Source organism: Tamandua tetradactyla, chromosome 21 (assembly GCF_023851605.1).
Source record: "Tamandua tetradactyla isolate mTamTet1 chromosome 21, mTamTet1.pri, whole genome shotgun sequence".
NCBI lineage: Eukaryota > Metazoa > Chordata > Mammalia > Pilosa > Myrmecophagidae > Tamandua > Tamandua tetradactyla.
Window position 1 is genome coordinate 56,470,742 of NC_135347.1, and position 13,120 is coordinate 56,483,861.

A 13,120-nucleotide genomic window follows, 5' to 3' on the forward strand; every position below is an offset into this window, starting at 1 on the left:
CGTAATGCTGGTTTCATAGAATGAGTTGGGAAGTGTTCATTCCTCTTCTATTATTTAGAAGTATGTCAAGAAAGAAGGATGGAAATATTCTAAAACTGAATTTTGGTGATGGTTGCACAACTCTGTAAATTCATTAAAATCATCAAATTATGTAATTAAAATGAGTGATTTTGATGGTATGAATATTATATTTCAATAAAGCTGTTATAATGTGCTGTAATGTACATTATATATTATATTATATATATTATAATATTATAATATAATATATAATTATATATATATATATTATATATATAATGTAATATAACAAGAAAAGATGGAACCAGAGAAGTACTGGATAAAATATATGGTTAAATGTTTTTATCATCACAGATTGGAAAATCCTTCCAGTTAGAAACAGAACTTAAAAAGAAATAAAAATTTTAAATGTATGCATGGATAACAATTTTACTGAAAAAGGAAAACCCTGAAGTATATTTGGAATTTGTTTAACATAAGGGCTAACTTCTTTTATAAAAATCAAAACCAATAAAACTAATAATAACACAATATAAATATAATAATAAATGTGTCCACTTTGTCTCCCTCGATACATGGTAACTTTTAACCAATGTTATCACCAATTTGTACCATGTACCATCTGTGTGTACAATTACCAACACAAATACAATTAACGGTATGAAGTGTGTACAATGACCAATTTGATAGCCAGATCATAAAATATGCCCCAATGAGGAAAATCCCAAAATACCTTAGAATCTTGCTACTCAATGTGATCCATGAACAGCACCATTGGCACCACCTGGGACCTTTCCAGAAATGCAGAATCTCTGGCTCCACTTCTGCCCTTCTCAATCAGAATCTGCATTTTTACAAGATCCTTGGTGTTCTGCATGTATATTAAAGTTTCAGAAGCACTGCTTTAAAGTTTCACTTTCTTTTTCTGCCTTATGATTTCTACTTCAGAGGCAAAATTCTCACCTAGCAGTGTTTGGGCTGTTCTGGCAGATCTGGGGTTTTTTGTCTTGCAATGAATTCTGAAACACAACAGGCCACAAGGAAAAATGTCTCATGTAACCTTACTCTGAATAGCCCTCACCAAAGGTACATTCTTCTCCTTTGAGCTAAACCTAGAAATCTTATGATAAGACAAGTTCATTTTGCAGAAACATTCTAGATTTTTTTTTAATTTAGTTGCACTTAAAGTCACAATTTTACCTACTCTATCATAACCATCACTGTTCTTTACCATTTCTGGCATCACACCAACTATTAAACGTTATTGTTTCTGACCATAAATCCATAACTCCTTGGCTGAGGTTAAGGAATCTGTGCACAATAGCCTCTTCACAACTGTCACCACACGTTTCACCATCGTCAAGAAAATGATCAAGTCACGTGCATTCGCTAGGGTTCTCTAGAGAAACAGAATCAACAAGGAACACTCGCAAATATAAAATTTATAAAAGTGTCTCACGTGACCGTGGGAACACAGATTTCAAAATCTATAGGACAGGCTGTGAAGCCGACGATTCTGATGGAGGGTCTGGACGAACTCCACAGGAGAGGCTCGCCAGCCAAAGCAGGAAGAGAGCCTGTCTCTTCTGAATCCTCCTTAAAAGGCTTCCAGTGATTAGACTGAGCATCACTCATTGCAGAAGACACTCCCCTTGGCTGATTACAAATGGAATCAGCTGTAGATGCAGCTGACGTGATCATGATCTAATTCTATGAAACGTCCTCATTGCAACAGACAGGTCAGCACTTGCCCAACCAGACAAACAGGTACCACCATTTGGTCAAGTTGACACAGGAAGCTCACCATGACAGCCCACCCCTTGTCAACTTGACCCCTTGTCAAGTTACTGTGGAAACACAGTAACTCTCTCCAGAATAGGGTACAAGTCCTTGGGTAATATTCATTCTTAAACTTGATATCTTACAACTTAAATAGTATAACATGAAAAAAACATCATCACAGTCCTCATTTCTATAACTGATCATGTGGTCATAGTTCGTATTTATCACTACCTTCTTCCACTCCCCATTCCATGTTCCTTTTACCCTCAGCAAGCACTTCAGCTGGCCATGGTTCTTTGCCTGGTGGGGTGAACCAAACCTTCATTCCTGAAGTTTCAGACCCACTGGTAGTCCTGTCGGGATTGGGTTGCTGCAGTTTTCCACTGATTTTAATCACAGGGCATGGTAGTACTAAAAGACGCCCTAGGGGATCGCCTACATTCCAAGAAAACTCTTCTTTACCTCCATTGTATAGTTGCAGTCCTATTTCTCCCTGATAGTCGGGGTCAATCACCCCAGACAATAATGCAGTCCCCTTCTTGGCTTGTTCATCCAGGTTCATGAGTAACCCAAAGTGACCAGGGGGCAGTCTTAGATTCCAGTTTAATGGAATCTTTGTTGTTTCTTCTGGTGGAATTACTCCCCGTTTTGGAACTAAAACTATTTCTTAGGTGGGAAGGCACAGGGTGATCTCTGCTGGCCTTTTCTCCAGGCCTCTGGGTTCCAACAACTTTCCCCAGGGTGATTTCTTTCTGCATCACCAAAGACCTGGGCTGAGCCGGGAGCACTGAGATGCTGAGCTGCTTGGGCTGTACTATGTTTTGCTCTCTCATTTAAGCACCCGCCAATTAAGTCAAATATCATTCATTGCAGCAGGCATGCCTCCTAGCCTACTGCAGATGTAATCAGCAACAGATGAGATTCACGTACCATTGGCTCATGTCCACAGTAATAGAACTAGGTGCCTTCACCTGGCCAAGTTGACAACTGAATCTAACTACCACATCATGCCATAACAATGGTGTAGACATCAAAGGGGGGTGTCCAGGAGCAGATAATGGGAGCAGATTTCCCTATAAGGTTTGCCAGATTTCTCTGCACTCAAATGTCACCCCATGTTCAGTCAAAGAAGTCAGTCCTACCCAAATACTAAAAGGGCAGCATGGACAAAACTTTCCTAGATGAAATCTCTCCATGTTTACTTGAGGAGTTATAAGATTATTCCAGATGCTACCCTGTCTTTATGTATACTCCATTCAATTTCTTCAAAAAATTTATTTTAGCAGGCTAAAAAAAAAAGTAAAATGTTAGTATTGTTACAGCAGAATTCTGAAGGATAAAAGTTACCTGGTTTTGCCTACTTTAGGTACCAGCATTTCTTCTTATCTACAGGAAGATTATAGCCAGGTCAGGCATATATGTATGGCAGCACCTTCATGGGTTCTTTAGTATGGGATGTTACAGAGCCAACAAAAACTTTATTAGGAACAATTGAGCCCAACCCTTATAATTTAATCAATGGTATCCAAACACCAGCCCACAAAACAGTGATGGGCTGGCTCATAAGAACTGCTTTGGAGACATTTTTAAGTACAGATTTAAATCTGTATTTAAATTTAAATACAGCCTTCCCCTCTGGAATTCAGATTTCTTTAACTAGGGCAAAGGACTGGAATGAGTTGTTGTTTTTTTAACAAACTCCACCAGATGATACTGAATGACAACTAGGTTGTGCATATATACACAAGAACTCTGAAGACTATTTGTCTCATTCTGATACCAAATCCCTATTCATCCACACTAATTAACTAACAACCTTTAACACACCATTTCCCTACTGTATTCAACAGAACATGCTCTCCTTGAGATGTTAATAATACATTTGAAATGAACAAATGAAAATAAGAATCTATATTCACAACGTTTTGAAAAACGCTGGGTTTAAATGACATTAAACCTCTTCATTTAATGAATGTGTATTGCACATATCCATCTAGGAGGATACAGTATGTAGCATTTCCCCAGTTTTTTAACGTGGAACCCTGTTTTGGTGTGTCATCTTGCAGACCTGGTATTTTGCAGAATGTGGTTCAGGAAACTGTCTCAACCAGAGGGATTAGGAAGTAATGTCTGGGATGCTGCTGTCTGGATCTGCTCCTCTGAGCCCCATGATCCCTCCCTTCTGCCTCCACTGTGCTGTGGTTTCTCATTTCATCTAAGCTTTCAGGTCGCAAATAGATCTCAGCCTTTGTTCATACACTTGCTCATCATCATCGTTGAAGGCCAAGTCAATAACTTGGATTAACGGAAGGTTTACGTCCCTCCCGTCTGCTCTGCAGAGTTCTTCTTGTGGCTGCGATGATTAGAGCTGCTCCACCCTCTCTCTCGCTCTCACTCCTGCTTTCTTTACAGAATTTGTGCACACATCCTTTCTGCAGGTATCAGCATCATTCCACATGCTGAAGACGCACGGATCCTCCATTCGAGTTCTCCTTTACACTTGCTGCCCCGCACCGCTGAATATCCTCCAGTAACATGTCACAGTTTTCATTCTTTATACTAAATATTCTATGGGTGCAACTAAACATGTTACAGCTACAAGAAGCTATTCCCTAGCAAGCACAAGCTCTAAAGACTTGGAGGGCCCTAACAGAATGCGGAGGGAGCAGAGCCCATTCATGTGGCCAAGAGGCCGTTGGGAGATTTTTAGACACATGGTGCCCTTCACACCCTAGGAGTCAAAGTCCAGGTCGGAAAGATGTGTTCACAAGGATTTTACACACTTGGAATATTACAGTAAGTTCCAGTCCTCTCCCAATTCTGTCTCCTTCCCATCACCATGGCAACCCACAAGACAAGGGGACATCAGAAGAGGTTTCTGACCCTGTATGACCCTCATCTGCCTTTGATAATGACAGTTGCTGATTACTTCATATGGAAAAACATACTTTTTTTTTTGCATTTCCCAATACACACTCACTTCAGAAAGACTTTCAAAAATTCTTATGCAATTCATTGGGAGAGAAGAAAGAAAAGAGGCATCCCCAGCAAAATCATGCAATTATATAGCCACTCCAAACCACACTGCCCTGAGGAGAGAACAAGGGAAGGAGCAAATTTGCAAGTTTTTTAACACCTCAATTCTATTTCAATATTAAACCACCATTATATTAGAATTAACTGCTCTCTCTGGTTGATTCATAATTACTTATCATCTGAAGAGACTACAGGCTTAGAGGTCTGGGTCATACAAGCGTGAAAGTGCAATTTAACCCACACAACATCACAATAGTGATTACACTTAAAACTGGATCCTCCCAGGCTGACTTGACAAGTAGCAGAGCCCTTAACAAAATCTCCTCTAGATGCCAATGGAGCTGACGGCTCAGTTATAACCACTGAGGACAGAGGGACCCCCAAGGAGAAGATAAGAGCTAGTCTTCTCTGGCCCTTACTACGGCTAAGATGTCATCCTCTAGGTCTCACTCCTCTCAGAGCATAACCACCTCCAAGGCATGGTCACGGGCTGATGGAATTGAAGGTGCTTTTACAGTTCAATGTGTGTGTTTCTGTTCCTTCTGATTCCTATTACTTGTTGCACTATTTTGAAAATGGTTGTCCCAGAGTGTTTTTGCAACAATGACAGGCCATTTGACAAAGGCCTGTTTTTATTCCTCATTTATTTTTTACTGTTTCCCCATGCAACCCTGAAATAATCAAGGACCCCAATGTTATGTCCATTGGCTGATGGTCACCAAAAAGTGAGAACCATGTTGTCAGGAGTCTGCAATTAGTTGATGGCTAACAATAGTATTCAATCATGCTGGGTGGCATTGATTAAATACACTCAGAGTTTGTTAAGGAAAAATGTACCCCATGGATTACAATCTAGAGATCAGAGAATGCAAACCTTGCCCCCATCCTCATGTATGGATTAGAATGTGGTCACATAGATGACATGCCTCTCAATTTCTGGGTGTGGTGACCGTGAGAATGCACCACTTGGAATCACCTCTTGTAAGGAGCGGAATGGACTGGCTGCTCCAGCTGCATCCTCTGGCTCCATCACCATGTCTGTGCCAGGGTCAGGCTTCCCGCAGACCACCCAGCTTTCACTACACAAGCCGGGGAACTAGTGCAGGTCCCATTCCTGCAGGACAGAAATCCTCTTACACGTGACTTGTCCATTGATCTGCTGAAACACATTAGAACTGTAGCTCAGTGCAAAAGTCTTCCAGCCAAATCTTCCTTCTTCCCTCCTGTCTTTCTCAGGTGTCAGACCTGCACTGCAGTCTGAAGGAACTCCCCATCTACTCCTGCTCTCCCCTTATCTTTCACAGGCATTTTCCTCAATAAATTTCTTACACATCTAATCCCATCTTGGCAACTGTTTTGCAGAGAACCCAAAATGACACAGGGAGTTTACAAGTCATAGTCAACATTTGAATATTGATATTTAACCCTTAAAAAGTCCTTTGTATATAATCTTATTTGACCCATCGACACTTTGTAAGGTTTTTCTTAAGACTTTTCACCAATATAGGTCTTCTTCCTGCTTAGATGAATAATTTTATTCTATAAGTATCTGTGATGACATACTACTGCATAAGAAGGAGGTGTTAGCATTCATCCAATCAACACACATGTAGTCCCTTCCCTTCTGGAGATACAGTAGTGAACAAGACTTTATAAGATTCACATTTAATAGAATCATTTTTTAAATTACAACTGTGATAAGAGATACACAGGAAAAGATCAAGTTGGGAGAGAGAGGGGAAAATGGAGAGTCTAAGGGACCTACTTTGGGTAAATGGCTTTGAGAAATCTTCGCTAAGACCTCTCCATCAAACTGGATTCAGAGGACGCGTGGACATTATCTGGTTAAGGGTGGTGGGGTTAGCACTGGGGGCAGAGTACACAGGGAAGGGAAAAAAGCCTTGGTTAAGAAGCAACTAAGAACATTCAGAGAACAGGGGAGAAAAAAGGCAGTGTATCTGGGAAATAGAAAGCAAATGAGAGGGAATTGTTTCAGAGATTATGTCACTCAGGACTTCCGGACCAGAGGAGTTCCCTGGTCTAGAAATAGTTTTGAAAAACTATGCACCCACTCACACACTGTTCATTAACATGTATATTATTTTATTTTAAATGTAAATAGTTGCAAAAGATTTTATTTCTGGTACACTGTAAATATTAACATTTTTAAATAACGGAATAATATACCCAAAAGACAGCTAAATGCCAGAATTATGGATTCCCAATACCAGCCAGTAAAAGAATATCTGAACAAGCTGGTCTTCAGCACTTACAGATTTTACATCATTCTTTTTACTCCTTGAAGTTGTGTTTCCATTCCACAGAATATTTTCATGTAAAATATTTTTATAATTGTTTATTGATCACCCTTCATTCTTGTCTGCAACAAAAAATAAGTGTTCAAATCAATTAGACTCATAAGCTTCTCTCGGTTAAAGTGTTTCCTTCTGGACTGATTTACTTTCTTACAATTATTATTGTAATATATAGTTTGTAAAAAAAAAATAACAAATATAAATTTTAAACACAAGGGGAAAAAATGGAAATCCTTTCCTTATTGGAATGGAGAAGGATTTTTGTTGGTTTTAGTATCTATTCTAACATTGTTTTGTAAGCTCTAAGAAACTTTGTTCATTAAGTAGGTGAAATTGGATAAAAATGTGCTATAGAAATGTCATTCAACTCTTTGAATTTCTTCCATTTTACATGCCCAAATCACGAAGTAACACATCTTCAAATATCGTTTTTGTGCTCCATCAGCTAACAATTCAATTAGGTATTCCTCAATTTTGTTGAAAGTAAAGAAATGGAAATCATCCTGAATTGTGAAGAAATTTGGTACTCATCATTAGATACATCAATTTTCCAATTCTGGGAAATATGTAAAGAAAATTTTCTAAGATTTATCAAATGATTATTAATTATACCTCTTACTCATTCACTTATATGCATATTTTAACTCAATATACTCAGAACAAATTGAGAAATAGTGAATTATATTAAATATTGTTAACATGTGTTCTAGTTTGCTAGCTGCCAGAATGCAATACACCAGAAACAGAATGGCTTTTAAAAAGGGGAATTTAATAAGTTGCTAGTTCACAGTTCTAAGGCTGAGAAAATGTCCCAATTAAAGCAAGTCTATAGAAATGTCCAATCTAAGGCATCCAGGGAAAAATATCTTGTTTCAAGATGGCCAATGAAGTTCAGGGTTTCTCTCTCAAGTGGAATGGCACACAGCAAACATAATCAGGGCTTCTCTCTCCACTGGAAGGGCACATGGCAAATATGGTGTCATCTGCTAGCTTCCTCTCCATTCCCGGGTCAGCATTTTCCTTCTTCAGCTCCAAAAGTCACTGGCTGGTGGACTCTCTGCCTCACGGTTCTGCGGCATTCTGCTCTCTCAGAATCTAATGGCTTTCTCTCTGGTCATTCTCTAGCTTTTTTTAAAGTGCTTCTTTTAAAGGATTCCAGTAAAATCAATCAAGACCCACCTGGACTCACACTGATTGAGTCATATTTCCATGGAGATAAACTAATTAAAGTTTCCAACATACAGTACTGAATAAGGATTAGAAAAAAACAGCTGCCTTTATAAAATGGATTAGGATTAAAACATGGCTTTTCCAGGGTACATAAATCATTTCAAACCAGCACAGCATGTTTTTAGTAAATTAAGTTAAATCTGCAACTTGGAGGTTTTTTAAAAATTGTATTAATAAGGTATATAGAAAATAGCCATTATATAACCTAATGAACAAAGCTATTTCCTATTGTCAGACCAAATAAGCAATCAGATTTCTGACTTCATTTTCATATGAAATAACCCTGTGACAGCCATCACACTTCTGAATTCAAACTGTAGATAGAAAAGGTATGGGGTCTCACCTGAATTTGTCATCTGTATATGAAAGAGGCATACAGCCCCCACTTCAGAAGCAAATATGATTTTCAGTGTGAATCTTCGTATTAATTTATGTAAGGGAATTACATTTACTGTACTATGCAAGTTTAAAGACATTTATTGAGAATTCACAGAAGGAGGTAATGGCAAGAAAGCATTTATAATAATATTATTGAGATCTGTTTATATGGTATTAGAATAAGACAGTGATTAGGCTGGTGGCAATGTTACAGAGTAAGCTTAAATAGAAAATCCGCTTAGATCCAATTTTTTACGGTGAAAAAGGAAAATGAACAGAGTGAGCTAGAGTAACCCATCACAAAAAAAAAAAAAAAAAAGAACAGAGTGAGCTAGAGTAACCCATCACAAACCACATGAAAAATGCTGCAGTGGATCCTTCCGTGATGACCAGAGGAGGTGGTATTGTTTTTCATCCCCCATTCCAATTTCATTCATCCATCTGAAACATGAATGGTATTCACTACAGCACTGTACCAGCACTGAATGCAAAATTACTTAGCCAAGTTCTATGTCCTAGCAGAACTTAAATTTTTACTGAGAAGACAGTACATATTCTTATGCATGTGAAATTTAAAAGCCAAAATATGGCATGGAACATACAGAATTATCATACTTCGAAAGACAAAAAAAAAAGATAAATGTGAAATGGCATGGCTAGAAAAGGCTTCAAGGATCTTGATCGGAGCCTTGCAGGACAAGTAGGTAGAAAGGAGGAGCAGCATTCCAGACAGAGGGAACAGCGTAAGGAGAGACTCTGAGGTGGTTCTGGGACCAGTGAAGAAACCAACCAGAAACATGTAAGGAAGCATTCAGATTATCAAGAGCCTGAAATAACCCCATACTCAGGCTTAAGGCCATAGGCCACGGACAGCCAGAGAAGACTGTTAGAGGAGAAATACAAAGGATACAAAATATCTTATGTCCTTAAATAGGAAAGCCTAAGGGGAGAGACTGGAGGCTATCAGGAAGTCATTGCAACATATCTGGTTTTCAGTGATGATGACAAATATTGACGATCTAGTTGAAAGTGCACTAAATTTTAACTTAGCTTCTAGTTCCAGCTCTGCTCTAACTGGCTTCGTGATCTTGGACAAGTCACTTAATGTCTCTGGACCTTTGTTTACTTCATTCCAAGGACCCTTGGAGATAGCAACAAGTATCCTTGGAGATAGCAACAAGCCAGCAAGAAAGGACCAACCAGTCAGGAGTTAATGCCCCCCATCCCTCCAACCCATGCTTTACCCAAACCAGATTTTCTTTTTCTTTTCTTTTATTTTTATTGCGTACCATTATGTTTATTATTATTATTATTATTATTAATTATTATTGATCTGGGGCTCTGGGTAACATTTGCATAAAGGTTTCTGCTGTTGATAAAGTTTTGAAAAAAAAAAACTAGATTATATTAGAGGCTCCTTCAAAGCTGTAAAATTGTGGGCTTCTACACACTAGGGCAGTTCTACAAGAGAAAATTCGGTAGAATTTGGAAACGGGATAGAGAAGGGAAGAGTGTAAAGGTGTTAGAGAAGACTCAGTGATTGAAAGTTGCAGGATAAAAAATATGGTCATGAGGATCAGAAGTTGGTTCTTGGAGGATAATGTTCAGTTTTCTTTAAAAGTGAGTTTGAAGGAAGAAGCTGGTATAAAAGATATGTGCTTTCTCTTCATTGTTTCTCTAATCCTCTCAATGCAGGTCTTTCCCTATAACCTACAACATCTGAAAAGAGAATAATTTTTCCAAGCACAAATTAAAATATCCCTTAGTATTTCTTTTATCACTATTTATAAAATGGAACCAATATAATCTCCCATTAGAAATAAAATATTTTAAGGATTTTCCTTTAGAAGTCTACTTTGGCAAAATGCTTTTGCTTCAGTGATACAGGTATTTGCAATAAGCCTTTGGGGCTCAAAGTACTGGTTTGAGCTTTTTATTTCCCATGTGTAAATCCAGCCAAAGTTTCAAGAAAATATTTTTCTTCTAAGGTATTTGTTTTAACAAAAAAAGGAATATTCATTTGATACCTACTCTTTTAAAATGTTAACTTTTCACTAGATTGTTCATACTGCATTTGGGATGGTATATTCCAGAATGCTTTGAACACACTTTCAGGCTTCTGTTGTAAAGTCAGCATATATCTTAAATTTCCTTTCACAGCTACAGTATCACATGCAACTGGGAACAAAAGCCACAGGGAACAGAGTGTCACGGTCGTGGTGACTGTTCTGAGACACTGAACTTCCTTGCAGCCTACAAGAAGACCACGTGAGCTGAATTCAGAGCAAGTGCTGAAAATGTATTTTACTGCAAGCTACCCAAGTGTCGGGGGAAAGGATGGTTTTTTATAACTTATAACTATAGAAGGACTCTCCAGTAAAAGGATTCCTCATAATGAAAAGATATGTTATCCCTCATATCCTTTCATTTTGTGTAGTTCTTTGTAATACGAAGTACTCATATAAACACACATGGAATAGTTTTTAAACCCCTAATACATTTTGTACCAATTGCTTGCCACGAATGTAACAAATTACATTTTTCTGTCATTTTACTGATGTTATGGTTCTTGTCTCTTGTAAATGGAATCATTACAGCTACAGAAAATCAATTGGATTTTAATATTTAAGGCAAAAGAGAGGTCAAAAGAGTGTTTGATTCATTGTTTCCATGTTCTAAATGTACCATCCTTACGTTTGAAATAATTGCATTAAGCGTAGAAAGAAGGGAGAAAAGAGAGAAATGTACCATGCTTCCATTCTATTGTAGCTTTTAATATCCTCAGGGTATATTGATCTTGTCCTATCTCTTTGGAAGTATCTCTCATTGAGAACAGGGCCACTTTTGTCCAGATTAAATTTTTCAAGCTAGGTTCAGCTTTCTTAATGAATAGCAGCCTCCCTTATTCTGGGAAATCATGTACCTTTAGTGCGACTAAGACGCAATCCTTCAACTCCCTGCTGAGAGATTAGAAGTGAATGTATTGGGGGAGGACGGGTGAGCAAAGAGACTTGCATTTGGTAATGTTCTCCTGCCTCTGGGGTGCCCCCCAGCGCTCCCCCAGCTCAGAAGCCTGGCGTGCTTGAACGGGATCTTTTTATCAGGAGAGACTGTCCTCGTTAAATGGCTCCCTGGTTGCTTAAGAACATGACACACAGGGAGATGAAGTTGCCCATCAAATGCATTAGTCCATTACGTTTCCCTCCGGATAAAAGCAACAGACTCCCTCCATTAATCCCATTTCTCCTGGTCTGGATCCTCATACTCCCTTTATTTTATTTTATTTTATTTTTCTGTGCTGTGACTCTCCCGACCATTTCTCACAGAAAGACTCACCAAGTGTTTAATGGTGCAGGACCGCAAGCCAGCGCTCTCCGCAGCGCACCCGACGGCCATGAGCGCGTGCTGCCCGGGACGCAGAAGGAGCCAGATGGAGCGGGAGTGGGGGGAAGCGCACAAAATCGTGGCGGAAGAAAGCACGGCAAGCCGGGAGCTGAGAAAGGCCCTTCCACTGCCGGCCACGGGGCCCAGCCGCAGGCCTCTGGGTGCTGCACTGTCCGACGGTGGCCGCGCACCAGGCTCCGCCTCCAGGGCAGGTAAACGACACCTGCTCACGCTTTTCAACACACTTAGGCAAAATAAATCATTTCTCTCTGTCCTCCCAAGCTGCCTGTGGCATCACAGTCAAACATCTGTTCTTTGAACTTAAATCTTTTGCTGCCTTAAATTTCATCCCTTTATATTGAAGCTTTACACACACACACACACACACACACACACACAGAAATCTGGGAAAGGAGAAGTTCTCTGAGTATTTGAGGTGTGTCTACTTCTCCCTTTTTCATTATTTCTATATGGATGAGGACGTCTCTCACGTGGAAATATTCCGACAAGTTCCTTATGTGCTAAGAGCAGTCCGTCCGTCCTGCCGCGGACCTCCTCTCTTTCTGAAGGCTCCGGGAGCTCTCCTTCCTCTCGTCCTCCCCTCACCCTCCTCGCTCCCACCACCCGCCCCGCTTTTGACTCACCCCTGCCCAGACAGGGTGAAGGGAAGGGAGATCATGGCAAGCAAACCTTCTGTGAACTCTCCTTCCTGTTTACCTCACCAAGGACGATCTGTGAGGAAGGGAAGGGATCCTCCCCGCGGGTGCTCCCCCTGCTCCTCCTGCCCGCCCTGCCCCAGGCTGGTGCTGCAACCACATGAGCGGGGAGTGGAAATGGAGGGATAGACGGGAGAGGGAGACAGGGTGCCCTGGAGGCGCCCACTCTCCTCCCATGCCTTGGCACAGTGTAAACACCCTGTAAAAGGACACAAGACACGCTTAACGAACTCAGGTTAAGCCCTTGTCATCTGGCAG

The 13,120-nt window shown here is 39.9% G+C and overlaps 1 long non-coding RNA gene across 1 annotated transcript in view; it reads left to right on the top strand.

Annotated features, from left to right (window-relative positions):
* The window catches only part of LOC143665390 (uncharacterized), a 31,632-nt gene extending 20,312 nt beyond the window's left edge, over nucleotides 1-11,320 (top strand). The window contains exon 3 of the long non-coding RNA XR_013166927.1: nucleotides 10,923-11,320. This is a non-coding gene — a long non-coding RNA (uncharacterized LOC143665390). The remainder of the gene's footprint in view (nucleotides 1-10,922) is intronic.
* The last annotated feature ends 1,800 nt before the right edge of the window (nucleotides 11,321-13,120 follow it).